Below are 14889 nucleotides of genomic sequence, written 5' to 3'. Positions count from 1 at the left end.
AATGTGATTGGTCATGGGCCTGGCCATTGCCCCAGATCACCCTGTAGAGGGAGGCCCAGGCCACCAGCCGATGGGGCGATTGATCAATCAGGGAGCTCCACTATTGCCCTGCAGAGGAAGGCCCAGGCCACCCACTGGTGGGCTGTAGTGGATGGGGGATCACCCTGTAGAGGGAGGCCCAGGCCACCAGCTGATGGGGCCATTGATCAATCAGGGAGCCCCACTATCGCCCTGCAGAGGAAGGCCCAGGCCACCCCCCGGCGGCGGGCTGCAGTGGATGGGCAGGGCCTCCCTCTGCAGGGCGCGATCAGTTGCCCCAAAGAGGGAGGCACAGGCTACCCTGTAGCGGCACTATGATCGGTGGACATCCATTGTGGAGCCCTGGCTGGGTGGACAGGGCCTACCTCTTTGGGGTGATTTATCGTGGGCTCCCAGACTGTGAGAGGGCACAGGTCAGGCTGAGGGACCCACCGCCCCCATCAGTGCACTGGGCCTCTAGTATATAAATAAAACATGAAAAGATTTTAGCTCCACCGTATTCCACTTTGTTTTCCATAACAAGTACTTAAAAATATATTAATGGGTGTAGCTTCATAATCAGCATAAAACAATGTATGTATGAACAAGTAAATACATTACAGGTTTTTGTTTTTAAAAAATATTTTTATTGATTTCAGAGAGGAAGGGAAAGGGAGAAAAAGAGAACATCAATGATGAAAGAGAAACATTGACTGGCTGCCTACTGCGCACCCACTACTGGGGTCTGAGCCAGCAGCCCAGGCCCATGTGCCCGACCAGGAATCAAACCGTAACTGCTTGGTTCATAGGTCGATGCTGAACCACTGAGCCATGCCAGCCAGGCCATATTACAGGTTTTGAGGTCTAACTTCCCTTTGTAAACTATGTGGACATGAAAACCCATTTTATCATTAATAACTATGCGAGCTAAGCTAGTCTTCAATTACTCAAAAATAAGTCTGCAGTGGAATGTTGAAGTAAAATAAAGCAAGGTTTCACAGCTCAATGACTAGTTTATTTTCATTCACCTGATGCATGAAAGAAAGCATGCCAGTTGGATTAAAATCATCTGGAGGGTGCTCAGCTGCATTAAACTGGAGAGGCTTAGGAGATGTTAAGAAGTGTGATTTTGATTTCACCTGCAGACTTTTTGAAGGCAACTCATTATAAGAAACAGTTGATAGTGAGGACATGCTGGTGGCACTTGAGCTTCCTGCTGGAGGTTGTAATCCAGTCTCTGCAAACCTGTGATCACTATTTCCAAACGAGTGCGAGGCTCTCATTATTGAAGCTGGATGTCTAAAAGGTACTGAGGAAAAACACAAAACAGCCATCGCAATGAAATACTCAAAACAATTTTTGTTTCAATAGTATTAAATGTTGATCTTTCTAATGATATCATGACATGTTATAAGAACATTTAATATGATTGGCAGTTTGTCTTGTTTTTGACATTTTTGTTATTATTTTTATAGTTACCAAATATGTTAGTCTTTCAAATAGAAAAATGCTTTATTCCATTATTATGAATATATACATCATAGCTTGATTATGAAGTTAAAGATAGTAGCATTTTTAAATTAAGACTTAAATATTTATATCTAGCTATTCAAGGGAAATATTTTAAATAGTTTTATAATAATGGTGCTTTGCATAAAAATGTGGAAATCACAGGTATTTGTATAATGGAGTATAAAAATATATTTTTGTTTGTTAGTTTTGAAAATAATCCTGATAGAGTCATCATTTCTATTCTGGAATATATAGATAATATAAGTGATCCAATAAACATGTAAGCAGTCCAAATACCATTTTGCACAAGAAAGTATATTATAAATACTACCATTTTTTGGTGAAAGACAATGAAACCTTTCTTTTTTCTTATCATTTCATCTTACTGTTTTTAGGAACTCTCCTATCCATGGGAAATAGATTAGTGAAGAAGATAAAGGGTATTCTGATGGGGGAGATAAAAAGTAAACAAGTCAACAACAATTCCAGGCTGATATGATGATGATGATTCAGATGACAGTTGTTCCAGAGGCAATAATGATGGTGGACTTTCACAGATGTTGCAAAGATATGTCCAGTGGCACTGCATGTGGTATTCAACAAATAGAGAGGAATCTATGATAACTGAATCTAAATGTTAAGGCTGTGAATTCATTTCTCTCTTCACAGTCTCAAGTGGATCTCTGATACCCTGAAAGACTCACAACTATTGCTTTTAGGTGTCAGATAAATATTAGTTAAATATCTTGTGAATTAATGAAGTCAATCCATAAGATGATGACTTGGAAAAATGCTGGCTTTATTAATGAGGAGGTAGTAACAGATTCTAAAATATTGACAATAGTGTCTGTTCCCCCTTTACCTCATTTCTCCATCTGTTTGCCAAATATGGATTTTTTTTTCTTTTACAGTTCTTGAGACAGCACAAGTGATTGCCTGGAACACTCCCTTTTTTACTTTGTTTTGTTACCTCACACTACTTTGCATTGTTTATATCAGCATGTGTAACACTGGGCCCATTCAGGGAAAGAAAAAAAAGAATGAATTCAATTTGTCAGTTATCGAATATGAGGATAATTTGCAAAAGAAAATAAATTGACAGTGAGCTATGATGTAGCCTTAGATTTACATTTTGCAACTTACTAGATGATAAACTATATTCCAAATATTGTTTTCAAACTCTCAGAAAAATAGAAAAACTAGCCATGAAATAACATCTAGGAACTTTTTTAAAAAAAATATGTTTTATTGATTTTTTACAGAGAGGAAGGGAGGGGATAGAGAGTTAGAAGCATCAATGAGAGAAACATCGATCAGCTGCCTCCTGCACATCTCCTACTGAGGATGTCCCCACAACCAAGGTACCTGCCCTTGACCGGAATCGAACCTGGGACCTTTCAGTCCTCAGGCTGATGCTCTATCCACTGAGCAAAACCAATTTCAGCATAGGAACATTTTTATTTATGTCGCTAAATTGTTGCACTTTTAGAGTTGGCCTCTCTGAATTCAGTTCTTTTGTTATTACCTTGAGTAAGAGCAAAATATTTGAAACTGATGAGAGTAAATTGAATTACTGCCCCCCCCAAAAAAAGCCAGCATCTCTCAAAAGGGACAATTGTAAAATTATGAAATATAGAATTATAGATAACATTTAATAGTCATAAACATTACATAACATAGTTAATATTTTAATAAATGTATTGCCATCGGAAACATTTCTTTATAATTTTGACATCCTAATATTTCATTTCTAAAAGAAGACTTATTCTGAGAAGAATAAGTATTTTAAGAAAAACGTCTGGGAGAACATCATGAAAGTTACAAATACAGTGGGGCCTTGACTTACGAGTGTCCCGACTAACGAGGTTTTTCAGATACCAGCTGTCTCTCGGGGGATTTTTGGCATTGAGTTGATAGAGTAATTTGAGTTAATGAGCTCCTTAACGAGCTCGGTCTAGGAACGAATTAAACTAGTAAGTCAAGGCCCCACTGTACTCAGGCAGAGGTCAGTGCTCCCTCGTTGTGTGAAATGTCCCTTTCTTACCATTTCCAGGCCTTTTCTTTTACTGTCATTGAATCAGATGGAAGGCAAACAACAAACAAGCCAACAACATCCAAAAATATAAAAGCAAAACAGAAATGTCAGCGATTTTTTATCAGGTTGAGAAGAACGGAGGCAGAAAAAGGAGGCAGATTTCAGTTAGAGAATCCCGAAATACGTGTAAGAGTAGGCCTGCCTTCCTCAGGCTGCCGGCACCGGCTTTCCTCTGGCACCCGGGACCCGGGTTTCCCTCACAGCCCCGGCTTTATCGGAAGGTCGTCTGGAAGGACATCCGGTCTAACTAGCATATTACACTTTTATCATTAGAGATATATAAATTCTTCACTTGGCTGTGCCTTCTCAGATTTCTCCAGTACACAGGCATTCCTCATTATACTGCACTTCACTTATAATGCACTTCACAGGTGTTGCATTTTTTCTAAATTGAAGGCCCAACCCTCCTCCAATACAACTAGCACAACTTGCTTCATTGCAATACTGCTCTATTGTGGTGATCTGGAACCAAACCTGCGATGTCTCTGAGGTATGCCTGTACACTCAATTTTTCTCCCCTCCTCCAAAAGTCTTACCTAAAAAATATAAGCCTCCTGGAAATTAAGACTTTAACAGAGAGCCCTGGTGCCTACAGCTAATTCAGAAGGATTGCTTTGCTTCTAACTTTGAAGGGCTGGTGCAGTTCTGTTTTTGGTGGCGACGAAGGTCTGATGTGCTAGATGCTGATGCCTTTGTAGTTGGAGCTGTTATGGGGAGAGAAGAAATATGAATAAGGAGCTCTAGCACACTTGCATAACCTTCAGAGCCAGTAAGCCCACCTCTAGAACTTCTCACAGGAAATGGGGGTGGGTTGTTCAGTAAATGTGAACAAACCGAAGTCAGACAAGAGTGAATATCACATTTGCCTGGAACTGACCTGGGACTGAAGTACTTCTGCTCCGGGTGCTGGGAACTCAGTCTAGTGGCCTTAACACTACATTTCAGCTGCTGTAAGGATTGATTTTGTGTGTGGAATTCTGTGTTCAGGGCGCTGAAAAGCAAACTGACCTCCACATGGACTTGACACTAGGCTCCTTATTGTGTGAATCCATTTACACGGAGTGTCCAGAATAGGCAAATTCACAGTCTAGGAAGTAGTTTGGTGGGTGGCAGTGGTAGTGTGTGGATTGTGTTTGGGGTTGGGGCAGCAATGGCCGGGGGAATGGGGAAGGACTACTGATACCATGAGTTTCTTTTTTTGGGTGAAAAAATATTCTATCAGTTGATAATTTGGTGGTAATAGTAACAGCCTTGTGAATACACTAACCACTGCATACATTTTAAATGCTACACTTATATAAGATATGTATCACTAAAAAGAAACTGAGTCACCGGCAGGGAGCTCTGTGCAGTGATCTCTGTCAGTAGCTCAGCGGAGCTGGAGCGAGAGCTGGGCTGCAGGTTCAGGTCATTAAAGCAATACACCAAAATGAAAGTGCTAAACCGTGGCTGCACATTAGAATCACCTGGGGATCTGTTTAAAATCCTGATTTCTGGGCCTCGTCCTCCAGAAATTCTGTTTCTTTGTTACTAATGTTGTGGCCCCACCCCATAACAAAGAAACAGAATTTCTGGAGGACAAGGCCCAGAAATCAGGGGTTTAAAAAGATCCCCAGGTGATTCTAATGTGCAGCCAAGGTTGAGAACCACTGCTTTAACCACTTACTGTGATGCTATAAGCAAGAGGTTAAACCAGAGAAAGTACTAACTCCCCCTGTTCCATTTGCCCCATGGTTGAAGGTGAGGTAGATCAGTGCAGGCTTGGGGTGTCATCTCACTATTGAAGGCGCCCCAAACAAAAGGCTTCAGCAATGTTATGGACCTCGGGATGGGGTTGTGGAGGCAAGGGGAAGGGCTAGGAATGGAAAAGTTAGAGTACAGGGTACTAAGTCAGTTGGGGAAAAGTGTCTTCAAGCTTCCTGTCCTCACTTCCCCCTCCCCCTCCACCCAGTAAGGAGACCTCAGCAGAGATGCTTGAAGACCTCAGGCTAAGATTCAGATAAAGAGACCTAGGACTGAAGATACCTGGCTAGGGATGGTAACATGAAAAATGAAAAAACATCCTGAATCCTGGACTGCAGCTGTCTTCAAGACTTGCCATGCACTGACTGTGTACCAAGCCTGGTGTGGGGGGGCAACTCTCTTCTCCGAGGGCTCCCAGGTAAAGCCTTAGTAATTCCCCAGGAAGTCACACATAGGTTTTTAACTCAGAGCCAGACTTCTTAATCTCTATCACCGTTGTTTTGTGGACACAGCCAGACCTATTTTTATTATCCCTTACAGAGTTTGCATTACAATGATAAGTAGTAGGTTGGTGTCCCATTCTGCTTAAGAAGAAAGGAAAACTCTTCATTATCTTCTTGGTGTTAAATTAATTCATTCATTGTTGGGCTTTGCTTTACCAATAATTTAATTTGTTTGAACATGCATTATATGTTCTGTAATCATATAATTAAATGAAATTTAATACAAACCTATACAATGCACTAAAGGATTATGTAATGGATGGTCTCCTCTTTAGAAAGAGGAAAAAATGGTGATTTAGATATGTGTGTTAGAAAGACATTGTACAAAATTCAGATAAAAGCAAGATTTATGAATCTTTCAGGTAACTTAAGGGAGAACTTTTAGTATGAAAATATAGATATTTGCTTACTTTTTCCATTGGAACAACTAAAATTAATGTAGATCAAATTAATGCAGTATATATTCAGCAATTTACTATGAGCATGGCGGTACGATGGCTAAGAGGTAAAATAGTAAAGAAATAAACACAACGTCTACCTTCTGCAAACTTACACACTAGCAGGGGCTGTATGCAAATAGGCAATTACTATGTAAGGTACTAGGAATAAATGCTCTGATAAGGGAAATATAGTTTTTTTAAAAAAAATATATTTTGTTATTGATTTCAGAGAGGAAGGAAGAGGAAGAGAGAGATAGAAACATCAATGATGAGAGAGAATCATTGATTGGCTGACTCCTGCATGCCCCCAACTGGGGATCGAGCCTGCAACCTGGGCATGTGCCCTTGGCCGGAATCGAATCCGGGACCCTTCAGTCCACAGGCCGACGCTCTATCTACAGAGCCAAACTGGCTAGGGCGAAATATAGTTTTTTAAAGGGCTGCATTGAAATAGCCCTTACGGAAGTTTTGCAAGGGTGGGGAGTTGGGCTGGCTCCTAAGGAATAGATACCTGATAAAGTATGATCTTATCCCCAACCTAAATAATGGAAATAGAAAAGAAAGCAATAAAAAGGGAAGACTACTTAGTAAAAAGGAAAGAACATGTGCCAACACCCACAAATTAAGGTGTCTCTTGAACCTGATTGGAGTGTAGTGTGGCTGAGCATGTAGCATTAGGTAAGACATCAGTGAGAGCAGAAGCCGGAAAAGAGGTGAGGATTGAATAAGGAAGACTTTCTAAAACAGATTAGAGGGAACAATCGAATGTCATTAAGCAGGGCGATGACATAATCAGATTTACAGTGTCTTCCTGATGTCAATGCCAAGAATGGGTTAGAAATGAGCAAAAGCAAAGACAGAAAAGTTATGTTGAAAGCTCTGGAATTAATCCAGGAAATACAATGAAGTTCTAATTTAGAATAATAGCCTTGGCAATGGAGAATTATATATGGTACAAAAATATTTAGGATTTAAAATGTATAGGTGCTAGTTATTGGATATGAAAGATAACGGAAATAATTGAAATTTCTAGTTTGGACAAGTGGGTGGGCAGAGGCATAATTTACTCAAAAGGGAACAACGAAAGAATAGGTCTGGGAAGATGATAATAAAACTTAGGTGTGTTGAATCTGTAATATCTATGACCAATCCAAGTAGAAATACCCAGTAACCAATTATATATGTGTTGGATGTATGGCTCATTAAAGAGATCTGCATTGTGGGTGTAGATTTAGAAATCACCCATCTATTAATGCTAAAAGATGTACAGCAGTGGGTATGGTTATGCAGGAAAAGTTTGCATCTGATAGGAATGCCCAGAGCAACCAAATGAACAGAAACATTAACAAAAGGCAAATAAAGAGAAGGCAATAAAATAGTAAGAAAAGGTCAGAGAAGTAAGAGGGAAACCAGAAAATTGATGTCATGAAATCCAAGGAAAGAGAGAGCTATGAGAAGGAACTAGTCAATGATATTATAAACAAGTTAGAGGGAAGGGGGGTGGGAGAAAAAAACCAATTTGCTTACTCTCAAGGTTATTGTTGCTTTAGCAAGAACACCTTCAGTGAAATAATTTGACTAAATCCAAACATCAGTGAATTGAAGGAGTAGGCAGTGAATAAAGTCAGCTCTGAAGCAGTTAAATAGTGAAAGTTTTGGGGATATATTTGTCAATTTTGCATAGCCAATTCTATCTACAGGAATTTCGCCACCTTTTCATTTCAGTGGGCTGTGCAGCGTTTTTCTACTATAGTGAAGGCGTCCATAGAAGCTGAAAGTGTCAGATTCTAACCTCATTTGCAATAGGATGTGAGCAGGACGTAATTGATAGCTACTGACAGAACAAAGAGGGGCCAAGGAGTATCTTTCTGGCAGTGCCATTGGTAACAGCATATCAGATGAGTGGAGGAGGGTGCCAGAGTGAGTAGTGGAAGCTGCGGCACCCTTCTCAATACACGTGGCAGAGAATTTGAAAATTGCGGAGGCATAATGACAAAAGATTTTTTATGTTGTGCCAGCAGAGCCAAGGGCTCGGGGAGCCTGAAGGGGGGTGGCGAAGGATTAACGAAAAGATAGACAGAGAGCATATAGCTAGGGCTCAGTGGATCTCCTGGGCCTGGATGAGGCCACAGAGAAGGATCCAGCCAGCAAGCTGAGGCTTTATTTTATAGTCAGAGAAAAACAAGGTAGTGGTCAACATAGTTACGATGTTCTTGTGCGTTTCACTTGTTTTGGCAGCACTTGCTGCACCTCCCACAGCCCATTAGCTACCCAGGAAGGATTGAGGGAGCTCTATAAGGTTAAGCTTAATTATGCTAGGAGGGCTCTGCCCTCTAAGCTGGGACTTGTTTGTGGCTCTGCCACAGGTCAATCCAAGGCTTAACTCTAGAGCCACCCCCTACATTTTTTTCTCATTTTCAGTTTTTAAGGAAAGTAAGATAAGAAAAAAATTAGAATCCTGGAAGAAATAGAAATTTTTTTAAAACATAAAATTTAAAATCTAGAGAAATATATATTTTTAAATCTGAAAACCCCCAAGGAAAGGAGATCTCATAACAAATTCATTCTCTTTCCAACATTCAATAGCCCTCAGGATCTGAGCATTGTTCTTCATATGTGATTTACAAATGTTCCAAATAACATAATTAACATAAACTTTGTGAAAACGTAAGTATTTCAGAATGAAGTCTTTCTAAAATAGTGAAAACCAGGTAAATTTGGAGTTGTGGAAGATTCAGAAAAAGAGCAAAACAAAAGCAACTGATTTAATTATAAAATGACCTCAAAATTAACTAGTAAAACTTTGTGGGTGGGAAGAGATTAACCAAAGAATTTGTATGCACATATGCACATGTGCATAACCCATGGACGCAGACAATAGTGTGGTGAAGGCCTGAGGAGGGTGAGGGGAGGAGCAGGTCGATGGGGTAAAAAATTGGACACCTGTATTATATTCAACAATTAAGATAAATTAAAAAATAAAAGAACAAAATCATAATAAAACAAATTCAAGTTCAAGAGAACCAAACAGGAAAATAACTAGTAAAACATCATATTTAGTTTTTTGCTTCACAATTGAGAACATTATACTGTTTTCCTTTTTTACTTATATCATTTGAAAAATATTTCTTGAAAACAGCACTACTTTTCCTATGAAAATGCAAATTTTCTAGCACTGTGCTAACTCCAAATAGTCCCACAGTTCTCTAGCAAGTAGCCAGTTTTTAAGCATAATTTAATTGCATTCCAACTGTACCTAATTCAATTGCACTCCAAGTTTTCTAAAACCAGTCCCATTGCACTCTGAAATGCCATCTTCCCAAGAGTGAAGCATAAGGATCCTTGAAATCTTGAAATCAGGCATTTCAGTTTTGATCTTGAGATTATTGTACATTTTCTGGCAAAGGGCAGGCTACAGTCTTTCTGGCTACACCAAACCACTTTATACATTAACTGTATAATCCAGTCATAAATGAGCGTGAGAGAAAATCTCAATAAATAGGATGATTGTTACACTATTTGCTATTAAAGTTTTGTACTCTTACATATCCTGATATTGGATGAGAATTATATAAATGTGTGTATTATCACCTGCATGAGCACTATCATTTCCAGAGGGTGCTTAAAGTCTTGAATCAGAGTCTATATTTTTTTCTTATAGTATGTAATCAGCTACAGTTAAAATAGTAACATCATTGCTAGACAATTTTTTTGAACATTTACTATTTTGAGAAGTCATACATGGAACCCTGACGGTGAAAATAGACAAACAAGAAATAACGTTAGATACTCAATACAGTCAAATAATCTTTAATTTTTTTTAAGGATAGAAGCAAAAATCTTTATACCCTTCACTTGCCAACGACAGTATGCAGTGTGCTTATTACCCATTGTCTCAGTTACATCTGTGCTATATCTTTATCCCATGACTGACTCTACCCGAGGCTTTATCATACTCTTTAATACCCAACCCTCTGATCATGGGCCAAGAGCTTTCCAACTCTGATTACTATGCGTTTTCTTTTCCCCCTCAATATATGTATCTTTTCCTACCTTTTTTCTGGTCCTTATCTGAATCCGTGGCTCATCACTTCCACCAGCCTCTGCCTCTGTTCTTAGTCTCTGGCCCCATTGGTCCAACTGCCTCAACTTAGCTATCTACCCATAAATTATGAAACTGGAAATGTGAGAATAAGTATTAACTAATGGTCTCCAGTGTCATATTTACAGTGTTTCTCAGCAAGCCTTTTTTTTATCCTCTTAGTCATTTCCCTCTTCTCTGTCCAATAATATTAAAATTTGTCTGCTCTTCATAACTAATTACACAGTCACCATATATCATTTTACTCACATTCATCAATTTACCTACTTCTTCCCAAATATGAAAAATCACCTTGAATAAATGTAATCAACTTACCACCAGACCTGCACAGATACCTCCATCTATTTCAACTCTTCCAACTTTCCTTATTTGGAAAGTTGATGAAGTGCTATTTATCCTACATAATGTTTCTCAAGGATTTTGCCATTTTCTCAAGGGCCTTGCTCCATCTTTTTCTTTTTAAAGTTATATTTCTATCTTCTCTTGCTCCTTGAGGTCTTTTATTGACTTCTTAAATATGTTTACATTTCTTCCATATTAAAAGGCAATAATACCCAACTAAACCAAATCCTCCCTCAGCTCTACATTTCACATTCAGGTTTGTATCATTTATATGGCTTAAGCTGCGAATTATAGTAACCCTGACTTAAAATAGACTAAACACTAAGAAAAGTTTTAGCTTACCTAAGAAAATTTGCAGTCAATCGGGATTTCGGTTTCATTCTTCTGTGGTATGTTCAGTTCTGCCCTCCTTTATATGTTGGCTTTGTTCGTCCTGCTCAAAAGATGGTAGCCATTGCGATTAAGGCAATATAGTATAATTTGTTATATTATGAGAGAAGAAGAAATATCTCCTTCAACTATGCAATAAAAATTATCCCCGGAATGGATGATCTGCCTTATGCCTGGATAACTGAACCAATCATTTTTTGTCGAGAGGAATAGGTTTGCCATCATTGGCTTAGTCTAGTCAGGTTCCTTGTGGAGAGCTCAGAATAAGGTACTAATGACTATGTAATAGAAGTAGAGATATTTTACTTTAAAAAGGGGGGTGCTTTTGTGTGTTTTTCTCCAGCAAGAAGGAAAGGGTGGTTTGCATAAGCCACCAATGGTGTCTATTGCACAAAGAAATAAAGAGACTACAGTGAACCCAAATGCAGAAAAGTGATTGTACAGAAAGTGCAAATCCAGGATCCTATGAATATTCAAATAAAATTCTAATTATTCTAATTTAATGCTTGAAACAGCATTCTGGAAATGCTGGCTCCTGTTCTTTTACTCACTTTCTCCGAGGAACTTTGCCTGGGGTGACTTTGGGTTACGATCCTGAGAGTGAATGATGAACCTCCTGCCCTTTGAGAATAATGTCTTGATTTGGACTTGCTTTGGTTGCCTTTCAACCAGTCCTGGGGCCTTTCCCCAACCAGCCCTCAACATAAAATGAACTTTTGATAAGAAGATCTTTTACCTTTGTCTCATGGTATTCCTACCACATCCAAATTATCCTGACCTTAGGGGATATCCTTTCAACTGTCTTTAGTCTTTCTGATTCCAAACTCTGACCTTTATAACATGTATACACTTCATCGGTACTTAGTGTCCTCTCATGCAATTATATCTTTTTCTTCTACTCCCCATGTTTATTTCTAGACCTAAGATTTATTCAGCCACATGGCATCTGATGTTGGGTTCAAATCGGGCCTTCTAAATCTGCTCCTTTGCCAAAGCTGACCCAAACTATTTTCTTGTGCTTTGGAAATAACTATTAACATTGACTTTCAGAACTAGAAGGAATCATTTACCTCTTTGTACTTTTGCAGAGCAGAATAGTTTATCATTCTTTTCCTTTCTAACTCACATTCTCAAGGCTGAGATCTCAATTTGGTTTCCTTAAAGATGAATATATTCTTTTCTCTCAGAGAGGCTGTCTAACAAATACCTAACCATTTATACTTAGGCAGTTTTAGAAACGAAAACATAAGATAACAATCACAATCACACACCAGATGATAAAGGGTAGTTTGTTTACAGTACATATTACTAGTGGGCATACCTCATTACACTAGGCCCTTTTGCTCCAGTCTGGAGGGTCCTCTCAGAACACTTTCATTCTAAAAAGCCCAGAAAAATAATGTAGGCTTCTGCAGAATTGCCTCTTGAGGAGGTGGCAACACGAGTGACATCGTATGTAACAACTTAATCAATAAAGAAAAGAAAAAGGAGTGACATTGTATGTATTGTATAACACTCAGCAAAACTTAAAGACCCTTCTTGGGTATGTCTTCCCTTTGATTTTTTCATTCTCAGAAAGCCCTTTATGCTGAGTTCACATTTCCCTCCTTTGTGACTGCCTCTTTCTAAAGCAAAGCAACATGTTAGTCTTTGTTTAAGACTTCTCCCTCCTGGGGAGAACTATTGAGGACTTGCCTATTTTGTCCACGTCACTCATTGAAAAAATAATTTGCTTCTGATACATTCCATTAATCAGTATAAGACATTCCTTTACTTTAATAAAAATAAAAATAAATAGAAGCAAAAACTTGATGCCTCCCAGCCTTAAACTATCTTCTTCCCAATTCTATAATCTAGAGTTTTCATTCTCCTAACTCCTCCCCTGCCCATGCTATCCCATGGAAGAAACAATTACATACCATCTTACCTTATAAATGACTGAAACAGCCCAACATGACTTCTGTTCACAGAGGCATTAAAATCCATACAGAAGCAATATTTTATATTCAGGGGAAGAATCTTTAATTTTGGAGTTTCAGGCATTTGGGGAAGGCTTCTCTGAGTGGGTAAAATTTCCAGAACTTCTGAAATCGTGTCATGTGTTCAATTTTCTATTTGCAGTTTGCTCATGAGGAAAATTATTCTTGAACTTGTTTATTGAAGAGCTTTTCCTCTTGTGATTGACTTTTGTAGGATCAAGGTCAAAATAGACCAAAGAATAATAAAGTTTAGAAAAAAATTAGATTACAGTTTAAAATATCCAAAATCTTTTTGGTAAATAATTCCACAGTGAATTTTATAAGTAGAGTGAAAAAAAGAGCTAACAGAGGAATGTTTTCCATAACAATAACTATCTCCTCTGTGTTTCACCTCTTCAGAGGCTAATAAGACTGTCAAATTGATGGAAAGCTTCCTGCTTTACTAAATTATAGAACCTCGATTTACATTAGTGTAATGTGTGCCAAAAATGAAATACTATCTTATTTCAGTCTGTGTATTTATTTTATTACTTGTAGTTGATTTTCCTAGTACTCTAAGCTATAATAGTCCTTTATAGGTTATTGTTTTGTTTTTGTTTTTGGACAGAGGAAGGGGGAAGGAGCATAGTAAAGTGGGAGGGAGGGAGAGAAGGAGGGATGGAGGGAGGGCAAGAGGGAGGGAGGGTGGTAATATGAGAAGAAGGGAAGGAGGTAGAGAAAAATCAAAGAAACTGTGAACATTAGTGTTCTTCCTCCCATCATGTTATATGACAATAAAATAAGGTGCTTTCTAACATTTCCCCTAATTTGGTTTGAGTTTTCCCTCTTTTGGTTTCTCTCTGTTTGTGATGTAATAGTGGTTATTTTGACGAAAACACTAATGCTGAACACTAATACAGGGACCCTAAAGAGATTTCTCCTTATCTTACCTCCCATGTAATCTCATTTGGATCTGTTGTGTAAATTTTTATAATACAAAACAAATCTGAGTGATAATAAAATTTACTGGGCATGGCAAAGTGGAGATGTGGAAAGACCTTATTCAAAATTTGAGGCTATCGTTTAAGAACATAGAAAAATATTAACAAAAGGAAACTGAGCATTTTATATAGTGAAGTTTGGTGCCTAATGGCAAAGCATCTAAGAGGAATTGCACTGTTCTAAATGTTACAACTCAAAATGATTACATCACTAACTTTAAAAGAACTCTTTGTATTATGCTGATGTGTAATCTTTGTAAAAAAAGAAATTATAGCCCTGGCTGGTTTGGCTCAGTGGATAGAGTGTTGACCTGTGGACTAAAGGGTCCTGGGTTTGATTTCAGTCAAGGGCACATGCCCAGGTTATGGGAGTGCAGGAGGCAGCCGATTGGTGATTCTCTCTCATCATGGATGTTTCTATGTCTCTCCTTCTCCTTCCTCTCTGAAATATGTATGATTATATATATATATCAAAAAAGAAAATGGAACTTAAGGAAAAGATCTAAAGAAAGTGAGAAAGTGTTTTATATATATATTTTCCTTCATCAATAAAAATATACCAAAGTTAGGTAAAAATAAAGATAGAAATTATGAATATCTATATTGGTTGTAATATAGACCTTTTGAAAGCCTCACAACACTAAGAAATAATTATAATAGATTAATTTATTTTATGGATGAGGAAACTGAAGCTTATGGGTGATTCAAGGATAGAAGTAAGTTTGAGAGAACTAGCAGGGGACATTGAGGCTAATTCTCATTATAATCTACTTCCCCCCTGCCAC

The sequence above is a fragment of the Myotis davidii genome, unplaced genomic scaffold (assembly GCF_000327345.1).
Source record: "Myotis davidii unplaced genomic scaffold, ASM32734v1 scaffold268, whole genome shotgun sequence".
Classification (NCBI taxonomy): domain Eukaryota; kingdom Metazoa; phylum Chordata; class Mammalia; order Chiroptera; family Vespertilionidae; genus Myotis; species Myotis davidii.
Note: the sequence above shows the minus strand (reverse complement) of the source record.